A 13,597-nucleotide genomic window follows, 5' to 3' on the forward strand; every position below is an offset into this window, starting at 1 on the left:
GTATTACGTAGATGTAGATATTTGGAGGCAATGGAAATGTGAGAGTATCAAATAATAATGACCATAAAAAAGATGGACTTAAGCTTACCTAGCAGAGAAGTATTTCGTAGAGAGGGGTTGAAGAGAAAAGCCTAAGGAGGACGCTTTAGCAGGAAGAAGAGGGAAACTGATTGGATACATCTTGAGAGGAACTCTTACTGTACTGATGTCTTACTGAAGATCGTAACTGAAGCAAACATAGAGAGGGGAAAAACTATAAAGGAATGACCCCAATGATGAACTACCAATGAGTAGAGGATGGAAGATGTCAGTGCAAGAAGCTTTGATTGAATTAAGAGATTAGCAAAACGGAACAGGATATATTTTAAAACTGCAAGAAACCAATCCAAAGATACTTAACTCGTGAAGATGATGGGTTAGGAAGAGAGTATTGAGAGATAGCGAACGCACTAGGTCCTGCAGTGCCGATGATTTGCCTGAGAATCTGATGACCACAATTGATCCTAAGAGGAATTCGATCATACTCGGTGAGGTCACACCCTGGAGCACACGTAGTGTCCGTTGCGTGGCAACAACTTTCGGAAGTCGGTTTACATGAAGATAATCTCCCTGAATAAAAACCACGCCTCGATCGTGACGATAATGCCCATGACCGTCGATAAAAACATTTTATTTTTGTACCAGAGTTTTGTTCCTGTCGTTCGCACAGTCTCGTACTGATACCAAAGCATCCACTGATACTCCCAAAGTCATAACAGAAATAGTAAAGTCATTCGAATAACAAATTAGGAAAATATAAAACATTTTGTAGACATCTCGTACATTCGTTAGTGCATGCGTATGCGTATGTTAATTGCTAGCTTACGTGTTTGCATAAGTGTAAGTTAAAATAGGTTTTGCATGAATACATACGTCGGTGTGGGTTGTGAATCGGCATATTTTTGTTTGTTTCGAATTAGGGTTTATTATTTGTAAATGGTGCTGTCGTAGCACCCTTTGCCACACGCCCTTACAGAGACTTACAGGGCATTATGTAGATGTATATTTACACCTTCCACGCCAACGACACCGGAAGTTTCAAAAGCGCTCCAATTTTACAAACCGCGGCTAACCTTGAATGAAGTGTACGTTTGCACTTTTTGACGATGGAATTGCGCAGTTTCTGAAGACATATGGTGAAATAGGAACACACGAGGTAAAGTACATACATACTCGTATTAAACTCCACGATCAGTTAAAAAATAATTACCGACCAGGTGACGATGTACTACATAAGCAAAGGAATGCTAGTATATGATAAACATAGATAATACGGCAAAGATTTGTGGTTTGAAACTAGTTTATGTGTATCGAAAGCATTAATCGCAATGGGCCGCTTAATTGGATGGCACAAAGGAGGGAAAAGTGGTGAAATGGAGGTGGGTGAGATCAAGGGATGTTTTTAAACGTTATTCAAAACAGTCTAGTAGAGTTACATGTCATTCAAATGATACTATATAACATTTTCGCCCTGATATTTACTAATACCCTTTTCGCATCGGTTTACAAGATGCATGCTTTATTCCGTGCATCTCATATACCCTCTTATTAAGCCATTCAAAAGCATTCACACAACTCCAGAGAAACGATTTGTTACGTCAGACACTGAAAGAAGAAGGAAACAGAAGATAAAATAGTTGATTTATTTAAAGATTATGATCTATTTCTACATCTTTATTGAAATTTGTGGAAATTCACAAGAGCCTTTGGTTTTCTAACTTATTGAAGTGGGGATTCAACTAAACGAAAAGGGTCGATATAAATATTTCTTCTACAAAATAAATATTATAAAAATTAATTCATAGAACAGATAAATAAATAAAAACAAATATTTGTTAATCAAGTAAGTAATTGGCACACATTTATTTAAATGCCTATTTCTATTACTTTATCTCATTAATATCTTTTGGATTGGTTAACAATGAACTCCCTGAGTTGGTGAGCATAACTCAATCAGCTGTAATCAAATATTTGGTAGACATATTATTTCCTTCGCCATTCTCATTTATTTATTGTTACAACTATGAATAGAGGTGAAAGATTTGGTAGAGGTAGGGTTTTCAGTAAATGTGGGGAAGAAGGGCAGAGAGAGAGTGAGAAACCCATCATTTGTATTTATCTACTTGCAAAAAAAGACTCCAAAGGGGGACATTACTTTAACGTCCAATCAGACGGACGGCGTAACTTGTTTTTGAGGTATTCTTTCCTCATATTTAAATCCAAGTATGAATCCCGATATTTGTGAAAGAAATCCTGCCAACGGCGGAATTAAAATTAAAATTCTGGGAGAACTCAATGATGTTTTGCTTGCTCAAGTTCATTAACAGTCGGTTTGGATTATGTATATGATGGAGTATGTTTGGACTCTCCATTTTGCATAAACGTGCGTGTTAAAATGCGTTTGAGTTAAAAGAAACATTATGAAATCCAACCCTAGAGCAGTGTCTGCAGCCTTTTGAAGAAAATCGCATTTAACGCAGTCCCATTGCCGCGTCAGATATTCTAATTAACTGATTGTTCGAATTATCCACTGCTTTCGACAATTATGAAGACTATAATTAGACTTGGCAACAGTGAATACCGAATCACGGAAAGGTCGCATTCAAAGAAGAAAGAAGAGGGAAGTCGGTTGCGAGCAATTGAACGCGGGCAACGAACGCCTCTTGCCTCTCACACGCTCTCACACTTCGAATTTCCTCGTGGTGTCAATAGAGGGCAGCACAGGCTGGTCGAGAAATTTGCTCTCCACCACCAAATCGATGGTCGCGGAAACACGATCAAGTCCCCTTCTCAGTCGATTGAATGATTATACCATCAATTCGCAGAAATCTCGTGCGGTTCGTTAAATAATTTCCCCGAATAAATACGTAAAATATAAATGATTGTTTTCATTCGTCGAATACTCAGAGAAAAGCCTCATAATGCAGAGTGAAAGATTTCATAATAAAATTAATAATAATAATAAATTTATTTTCCTTCCGTTGGTCAATTGGGTTATTGTCACTCATGATAATGTGTACAAACAGCAAAATAATATTAATTTTCGAGGTTTTGAATGGAGAGAGCAAAGAGAGGACGTTATAGGGGAAATACGAAAAAGACAGTGGGAAATCCAAAAATAGCATCTAGACCTCGACCCTCATTAGGTAGCAAATAATACATTTTTATTTATTTTATAATATAGGTTCAGTTAATAAATTTAGATGTTAATAAATAGGGTTCTCAAAATAACAACGGGAGTCGGTTGGGAATCTCAAATTGATGACGTGTGCCCTTCGGAGGTATTGATACGCGCAATATGCTTGATTTAGTCCTAAGTTGGAACGGAAAAACTTCACCAGCTTTTCAGTCAAAAACTTGATTTTAAATTAGTCCTTTCCTAGCAATTATGTATCGGAAACCTGGTATTTGAGACAAGAGGAAGGGGATAAAGAAGAAGTCTGGGAAATGCGGTTGTATGGCGAAGAATGGAGAAAATAAGGCATATGTTATTTTGATAAAATTCTCCGAATTTGTGGTATTAAGTTCACTCCATCAAATGAAGATGTAGAACAGGGTCTTATCGTGTTAGTTTTCATAAAATTGAGCCAAGGAGCCAAAAATCCAAGGTTTTATACAACCTCTTATGGAAGTTGAAGACGAACACTAGGAGAATTATGGATTAATTATGGTGCGGAAATTCATATTATAAAAAACTAATTTTCCGATTATATTATATTTGTAAAAATGTTGAAATAACATGATCTATCCAAAGTTTTTTAAATTGTATAAATTATTTTTTGATAGAAAATAATCAAAATCGAATGGTTTCAAAAAAGGGGGCCCAAAAAAAGCCAAAAATAAGTTTCAGAGCACGTTTAAAATATTATTAAAAACCACTTCATAGTATTTAAAAAAACATACATATTCACATCATATCCGTTTACTAAATACAATTTGATGTATATTATATTACTGTTCATTATCCGTCATTAGAACATGAACGCACAACCAGTCATTAATACGTTGACTCGTGTAGTCATAATCGGAAATTTTGGAAAACTATACTAATTTGAATGTGCCTATGGAGAAAATACCGTAACGGTTTACGTACGATGAAAATTCCAATATTTCCTAATGATGAGGTTAATGTGTGTTGACCATCAAGGCATCAAGTGTAAGTTAAAAAGAGGGATATACGAGTATGTAACCACTATACAAGCAATTTTCCACGAATATTTTCACTTGAATTAGGGCAGAGACCTATATTCGGTCCTGGGCTTTATCCTAAAGAACTTTCCTCCAGATCTGTAAATGGTCAGGAAACCCTTTGCAAATATCAGTCACGGACTCTCTTGTGTGTCTTCAAGTTTCATGGTCTCCTTATTATTTCCTTACAAACTACTAACACCAATAAGTTGAAACTTCTGCTATAACTCAATATAATCTCCTTTTGTTTCCTTGGGGAGGAGACCTTTGCATGTTCATGTGGTAGTGGAATTCGCCTTCTTGCTTTTCAAATTCTAGCTTGCATGTTACTGGAAAAATTTCTTACTGCATACTAAGATGCAATTATTTGTTGGGTAATGGTATATGTATTTGCATGCGTTTAAAATGAAAGGATTATTGCATGAATGTATACGCCACTGTGGGTATGGGTTTGCATGCATGTCTTGGTTTTGAAAGTGCATTTGCTCCCTTTTACGGGTGGTGACTTAACACCCCCCGCCACACGCTCTTGCGGCGGCTTGCGGGGTGTTATGTAGATGCATATGCACACATTTTCACAACGTTCACGCCATGACTTCATGGCAGCCGATGACGCATTTGTAGAATTAACCCCTTTTGCCCACTGAAAAAGCCGGTTGGTTTGTGAACCCGAGGCTTTTTGGGTTCTTCGTCCCGTTACCAAGTTAGGGAGACCGCAGATATAGGACATGTGGTTCCCACAAGGGAGAACCATGCCTTTGTTCACTGTCACACACCCACGAACTCATATTCATTCCATCTATAATTCCATCACCGCCGCATACCTCACTGAATTTCCAATGAATTTTGATATAGTTGCGTTAAATCGCGCTGGTGGAGAAATGCGGAAGATTGCACGCTGTTCTTTGACAATAATCGACGCCATTTTAGTTATTGTGAACGCTTCTCACCTTAACGACACCTATACCAACCCCGTGCACTGTACAGTGCAGCCATCTATGTTTTGCATTCATATTTAGAATAGCCCGCGTATTTCAAGCTCAACCACATCTTTTTGTCCACTCGAGCAATAAAAAGACAATCGGGAAGCCTTAGAACTAGAAGGTATCTCTTTGTTACGTCACCGATGTGTTTTACGTGATAATGGTTAAAGTGACATAGCTGTTAAACGTATCTCAAGTTCTCTATTCATTAGCAGCCAGGGGCGGTGGCAGATTTCTTGGAAACAATGAAGTACTCCATTACTCGTATTATGATGGGGAAGCACGAAAACGGCCTTATAAACTGAAGAAAAAAGACTTAATTGACAGTGTACGGGAGAACTGATGTCTGACACATTCTCCCATACAAAATAGACTCGAAATCATTACGTTGATTTTGGATGTGAATTCATTTCCCCCACCATGGGACGCATAAAAACATGAGTATTCGATTACAGCAGGCTTAATTATTTATCTCAACATTGGAAAAGGCACCATGCGTAACCAACCGAAAGTACTAATGATAGGAGTATGGGTTTAAGGTAGACATTGGCAATATCCAGCGCCTCTGTAAAGCCTGAGAACCTGCCGATAAAAGCATATCATGGGACTTCATTCGTGTTGTTTCCGAGGTAGAGTCCTTAGGCACGATCGTATGTCTTCATAATACGCACTCGTTATACTTATTAACGCGATGAATAATGAAAACGCTATCACCATTCTCAAATTCACGCTACTGAACACAGAGATTACTGGGCAGAACGAATCATCGCACATGAATCACAAAATTTCGCGATCATAAACTGTGCTACAGAGTAGTTTTAAGCTAGATTCATTTTCCACTATTGACTTCCAATATAAAATATACATACAGGTATATACATTTCTGTATAAATTTGGAGGCAATAACCCGAATCGGCGATAATATTAGAGTAGATAAAGTATAAACCGCCTTATATCGATCAATATCGACCACACCTATCGGCTATGCACTGAAATCGATACAAAAGATTACAGATAACGCTCTTGGGCGGAGTAAAGAGCGCCTATGTCGTCATATCGACTGCATCGACCGTATATACATAACGAAAATATTTTTCATATCTTTATATCGACTATGTAATTATATATGGTCGTTGAAGCAAGATGATTAAAGCAGATTTGGAGACTTAAGAAATATGGGTGTGGAGAAGGACGGAAAACACGAAATTAGGCGAATAGAAAAACAAACGAGGAAAAGCTAGCTAGGTATGATGATAGGGGGGAGGAAAAATAATTGTTGGGAGAAAACCAAACAAGTCCGAACGATGATTGCAGAGCATTTTGATTGGCTAATGGGATGTTAAAGGCGGTGATAGTAAGAGGGGAGAATGTTAAGCAAACGAGGAAGGGGTATGAATGGGATAGGGATGTTAATTGGAATTAAGGGAGGAAGGAAGTACTCGGAATTGAGGATGCAGCATTGGATTTTAGGGTTTTGTTAGGGGAGACAAGGAAGCGTATCGTTGTAGAATTTGTGTCCATAAAAACCTACCTTAAACAGTACAAATGAAAAAATTAGTTTATAGAAGATATATTCCTGGCAAATTGAGATAAAACAAAACATTTAATAAATATATGACAGTAAATTATGCTCAAAATTAAAAACGTTTAGGATCACCCTTCATAAAACTGCTGACTTAGGCAGTATCACTAACATATTCTTAGATAAGGATCCACGCAGGGCGCACCTTTTCTCCTAGCACCACCCCTTGTGGTGGAGTCGGCGACGGAGAGAGGGCAGGAAGGAGAGACGGGGGTAGGAAAGGGGTGTCGCGACAGCCACCGATAGGGGCGGGGGGTGTGTCCGCCCACCCGACCGACCGACCCAACTCCCCCGTTCGCATTGCAGGCGGGATTAGCCAGCGGGTGTGTGTGTGTGTTTGTGTGTGGGAAGGTGGTGGCTGGAGGGGGAGGGCAGGGCCCTTCCCCGGCTTCCCCCAAATGAGATTGACCGGACGACGAGGGAGAGCGGTCACGGAGGAGGAGGGGGTCACACGTGAGGCGGGGGAGAGGAGAGGGAGGGTGGGTTGTGTGCCACCCCCCGAAATAATGAAAAGAAGAGAGGGGAAGGTGAGCAGAAATGAGGAATTCACCTTCGCGGGGAAAGGGGGTGAAATGAGGGGGGCAAAGAATGAGGGGGTGAAAAGGAGAGGGGTGGTGACACAAGGGACAAATAAAAAATAAAACGGTCGCAAAGCGCGTTGCGTGAGGTATGTGCATTCCGTGGGGAGATGGGGGTGGTAGGATCGGGCAGGTGATGATCAAGGCGTTGGTCATGGCAACTGCGGAGGGAAGACCTCTGCGAAGTCTTTAATTTTATAATTTTACTGAAAATTTTACTGTATCTTTTATTATTTTTCTAAATAATCTTTTATACCACAACGTGTCCAAACCATCCAGTTATTCTTTGTCTTTGAGTAATCTCCATGAGGTACTTTCCTCTTTTGCGCTTCTGTGCACATCCTTGTACCTCTTCAGCAGCATGTCTCAAATGCTTTTATTCTACACTGGCCCATTATATATATATATATATATATATATATATATATATATATATATATATATATATATATATATATATTTATATTTATATGTATATGCATATGTGTGTGTGTGTGTGTGTATATATATATATATATATATATATATATATATATATATATACATATATATACAAACACACTCATTCACATGGAAATAGTTATTGGGGAGAGGGATTGGGACACATAAAACTATTATATGTGCTCCTATCCCTTTTCCGTATATTCCATGTGAAAGAGCATGTGTTCTATGTTCGCCATATGGCGGGTTTTCGTGTTTGAATGTAAAAAACCGACATCTATATATACGGTATATATATGTATAAATATAATATTATATATATATATATAATATATGTTCATTCATATGGGTATAGATATAAGGAAAATGGATAGGAACACACATAAAAGACAATATGTGTCAATCTTTTATATTTGTTCTTATCCCTTTTCCTTATATCTATATGTATACCCATGTGATTGAATATTCGTACACCATCTGGCGGGTTTTCGTGTTTAAATGTGTATGTACATATAGAGTGGAGGTGAGCCACTGTGTCCCGCCAAATTTACATTATTCCTTAGTGCTCACTCAACAATTGCCATCCCGAGGGGTGACAAATTGATGTCTATTTTCTTCCGCTTTCAATAGCTTCTTATTTTGCTCAAATAACTTAATTTACGAGGCTTGATAACTGAGGACTGAGGTCATTTACGTCACTAGGGATACCAGCATAATTTTTTGGAGATGATTTGAGGAATGATGGTTGAAGGAAGCTCAGCGCACGGATTCTGTTTATTAGCAACAGTTATTGAGCTATCTGGATAGCTGGCGACATGAGTACCTGTCCTTACAATCCTTTTTTTTGCTCGGGTGACGTGAAAAAAAATCTTTCTCCTCCCACACCATTACGTTTCTTGACAAATGCCTTCCTTGTCCCTTTCCTCTCATCTTTACAAAACTATATGAAATAAAATAAAAGCATATTATTTGTGTTATCAAATATTGCTAATATATCTTTATCCGACACGTCGAGTTAGTGAAATAGAACCTAGGTAAAAGCGAGTCGGAATCTTTGCACACAAATAAGACAAAATGTCGTTTGACTGGATACGGACAATTACTTTCTTGAATTTCATACCGACGAATCTCTATTAGCGTAAATTGATAAATAAATCCGATCTCTTTAAATATAAAATTGTGCTTACGTGCAACCGCCTGCATTCTCCTTTATTTTCCTCTCTTATGATACAACATCCAGAAGATCGAAGATGTATCGTAGCTGATGTTAAACCAAAATAAGTCTGACGGACACCTCAATAGACGCGGAGAAGAATGGAACGGAAATTGTGAAATTAATCTAAACAAATGTCGGAAATTTTATGAAATGATCATGATCTTAATCTTAGAGCAGGTTCAGCTCCCATTAGCTCCTTTCTTCCCCAATCTCCCCTGACCTCTGCCATTCTCTTAAATTCACCGTAGAGCATTCCCCTTCTTTTGGTCAATCATCATCTTCATGCTTCTTTTCTTCATTTTTTCTCTCCTTCAATCGCGCCTATAATTACTTTCTCTAATAAAACCACCTCATGTAACCATATGGAACTATCAAGTTCGCTTTTCTCTTCCTTGTTGTTCTAATTTCCTTGATCTTCCGCAAAACCTTATCATCTCTTACCCTATCTTTCCAACAGATCTTCAACATCCACATCTACAGACACATCCCAAAACCTTCAATACTCTTTTCTTCAGTCATGAAATCAAAAATGTACTAAATTTATATTTGTGCCCTTTATGCATTTTTCCTTTATGCTGGATGAATATACGTGTATACTCGAATTGAAATATAGGTCAAATAAGTCAAGGGAGAAAAGTAAAGGGAGGCTCTGTTGTTTCATGTGACTCAAATTGAAATAACAAAATATGATACTTTATTATTTCCTTTTTTCTCCCTTTTGAAGGTCATTCGATACACGTTAACAACGAGAAACTCTGGTATGACTTTGCGTTAAACGCTTTTGAATGAAAAGCCTATGTTTACTGCATATACAAAGCGTAGTTTCAATAATAAATTCCTCAAAGAGGTTTATTGCTGCGCAGCACAGAGGTCGAGCATTTTGAGTCAAATCCTGAATTTAAGGAAAAGGTTCCGCGAATATATGGAGCAGAATTGGTTAATGGCGGACGTCCCATAGACTCTCTCTTCCTTCCTTTACCCCCTGCATACACCCCTCCCCACGACAGCAATCCCAGGCCATTAATTCGAGCCGCCGATGGAGGGGTATTCCGTCCCCGCACAAACAAACCACACTCCCGCCCTCTCCCGCGGTTTTCCTTTCAGGACGAGCTGTCCCAAAGACGGACGCAGGACGTCCTGTTAAAGCCCGATTTTCCAAGACGTCACGGGTGTTTAAAGAATCCCATTCCATAATCCTCCTCCACTTACCCCTGAGCACTCCACCCCCCTCCTTCTCCTCTGGGGAAACGGGGGAGGGAAAGGGTAACGTGTATTTTTCCTCCACCCGTCACCGTTCTCTCGCCCACATAACCTCCCGCAACCTTCTCCGTGGGGTGAGGGGGGAGGTGGAGGAGGGGAGAGGCTTCCTTACTTCATTAAGTCAATCCACCTTCTCCCACCCCACACACTTCCCTCATCCCCGTGTCCCCAGACAGCCATTGTTTGTTCCCCGTCTGGGTGGGTAAGAAGAGGCGATAATGGCTCCGACACCCCCCTCCCCGTCCCTTTGCCGAATTGAAAAAAATTTGCGAGTCGCCTGGAAGACGCCACGTGGTCACGAGTCTAGTCCAAACGCTCGCCGAAGATTCGGGGGCTAATTTGGTAGTCGATATAAGAGGGGCAAGGCCGACAGCTGCCCCCAGTATCGACGCTCCTCACTACTCCGGCTCCGGTGGCGGTGGAGTAACGCTCTCGCCTACCAGTCCAGGAGTCATAGATACGATTCCCATACTGGTTTTCCTCCACCTTGGACATGTATGTTTGTATTTGTCTTCAGTGCTATGTTTAAGGGGTTAAGTAGAAGAACGGACAATACATAGGGTCCCACTATCACCCCAATAAAGACTTTAAATAAATAAAATAAAAATTAATATCCCTTCACCTGCAGTATGGTAGGAGGAGGCAAGGAAGGACGCAGATGTGAATCAAGGGCCTCGATTTGAAGATGCGATCGGCGGGCCTGCGGTCCATAACTCTCCCTATGGATCCTTCGGGAACCCATCCCTGACATGTGTATTTATATATATAAAATATATATAATATATATTATAAAAATATAATATATCTCATATTTATTTTTTTTAAGGCAATCTACCGGTTAAGGTAGGTTTTTGGATGGACACAACTACCAAACAAACATTTAATTACTCCTAAAAAACACAAAATACATCATCCTACTTTACATCAGGTCCCTCTTCAGCTCTGAGTACTTTCTTCCTCCCTTCATCCCGTCCAACACCCCTATCCTGTTCCTTCCCTTTCCTCGTTTGCCCAACATTCTCTCCTCTATCACAGTCTTCAACATGCCACTTCCGGTCAACACCCCCTTCATCCACTTTTCCTGCCTCCATAGGATTTCTCCCGACAAACCCCTCTCTTCGCCCAACATACCAAGTACTTCCTCGTTTGTTTTTTTCTCTATCCATTTCACCTTCTCCATTCTTCTCCACACCCACATTTCAAAAGCCTCCAGTCTACGTCTATCCTCCTGCTTCAATGACCACGTTTCCGCACCGTACATAGCTACGCTCCATATCAAAGTTTTTACGATTCTTCTCTTAATATCCTTACTCAACGTCCCTCTCATCAACTCCCTCCTTCTTGTGAAAGCCTCTTTACCTAGTACAATTCTCCTCCTTACGTCCCCACTACTTTGACCATGTTGGTCCAAATCACTATCGAGATACGTAAACTGTTCTACCTGCTCTAGTTTTTGCCCTCCTATTTTAATGTTTAGCTTAGCCTTTTTCTTTCTAGAGAATCGCATAACCTTTGTTTTATTAATAAATATATAAATATATATATATATATATATATTTAACATACATTCATACATATGTATATTAAGTGGGAGGTATAAGGGAGGCTGACGGAGAATTAAGAGTAAATCGGTTATATTTTGATGAGTAAGTTTAGGAGAGATATATGTAGTTTACGTCGCCTGTTACGCTGTACCCAAAGAAAATAAATGTCTATGGGATTGATAGAGAAGTTAGGCTGTTTTTAGGTTAGTTTTTAAAAATAATTGCCGCGGCTGGGTTGCTAGAGATATTGTAATCAAAGAATTGAAAGAAAAAATATCTATATTGGTCATATAAGGAGGTCGTCAGAGCAGCTATACCAGGTGGTCAAAGCTTTGAACTATCACCCTGTTCCGTGCCGACTTTTTTGTCTGTGATAACGGCATAGAGGAACCAAGGGGTATTATTGCATCGCACTACACCACATCTTTGCCAAGGACGTTCATTACCAGCCCTACTGCTCCAGTTGAAGGATCCTGCAAAATGCAATATCGCCGGGGGGATTCCGCCTTTGCACGTAAAAACCCTTTAGACTGATTTCCAAATTTTCATTAAAATGCACATTTTCGCGATAAATTGTACACTACATCTCGATCCATACCAATTCATTACAAACAAGGTGAAATTGAGCAGCCAGATCGGCTTATAGACTCAAGACTTCAACGTCTGCTGTTTTGTTATCAAATCTCTTCCCACATGACTGTATGTGAATGCCATTGAAAATGTAGTACTCGTTACAGTATTGCGCCCTCTGACTTGTCTGTTTTTAAGTTCTCCCCTTCCATCCCTCGTCTCTCTCTGTGGGGGGGGGGGCTCCCGCTGCCTGCAGTGTTGTGTGGCATTCCCCTTACTTTTGTCCTTGGGGGAGGAGACCCTTGTATGTTGCATGTCCATATGTAATGGAATTTACCCTTCATATTCTAGCTTGTAGGTACTCGGATAAATTTTTACTACATTCTACGGTGCATTTGTATGTTAGTTGTTAGTATTTGTGCTTGTGTTTGCATGCCAATAAGTTGAGAGGGTTTTTGCATGAATGTATACGCCACTGTATAGGTGTACTTATTTGGCATGTGGTTTTCTTATCCTATACGGGTGGTGACCTGTTACGTGGTGGGTTACATCCCCCGCCACATGCCCTTGCGGCGGCTTGCGGAGTATTTTTTAGATGTAGATGAAGACAAAATACGTGACAATACGACGTCTCCCCGAGCGAGTTTACCGAGTTGTACTCGTAAATTGAATACGAGCATATCCCATTCCCTCACAAGGAGAATTATACGTGAAAACGTGTTATAATTTCCAAAAGCCTGCAGGCATTCACCGTCTTGACTGCCTTCTGGCAAAAGGTGGGAAATATTCTTCCGTTGGAAAACACGTCGCTCTTGAGATACAGAAGTGCCTGTTGTTTTTTTTCCATGACACAAATCTCTTTTATATAACCGTTTCCACGCGACACACGCTGAGATTTCGTTAAAATTGGTCCGGCTCGCGGGTCGTTGCCAAGGGACTTTTGGAAATTTTAACTCAAGTATACTTAAGCCAATGGCGCTCCGACCCTTGTCCCATTGGACGATGCGTCATAATGTACTATCTCGCAAGTCACGCAACAATGCACGGTGTGACGGGTGCCACAGTGCAATTGATGGCATATGCGGAGAAAGCTGAGTAGTTATTTCCCATATCAATGGCAGTACATCGTATTTGCGACGCAATGAACTGCTCTTTGGTATTGCTAAACCCTCGTTATTATTCTCCCCTTCACCGAA

Source organism: Hetaerina americana, unplaced genomic scaffold (assembly GCF_022747635.1).
Source record: "Hetaerina americana unplaced genomic scaffold, ioHetAmer1.1.p SCAF_38, whole genome shotgun sequence".
Taxonomy (NCBI): Eukaryota; Metazoa; Arthropoda; class Insecta; order Odonata; family Calopterygidae; genus Hetaerina; species Hetaerina americana.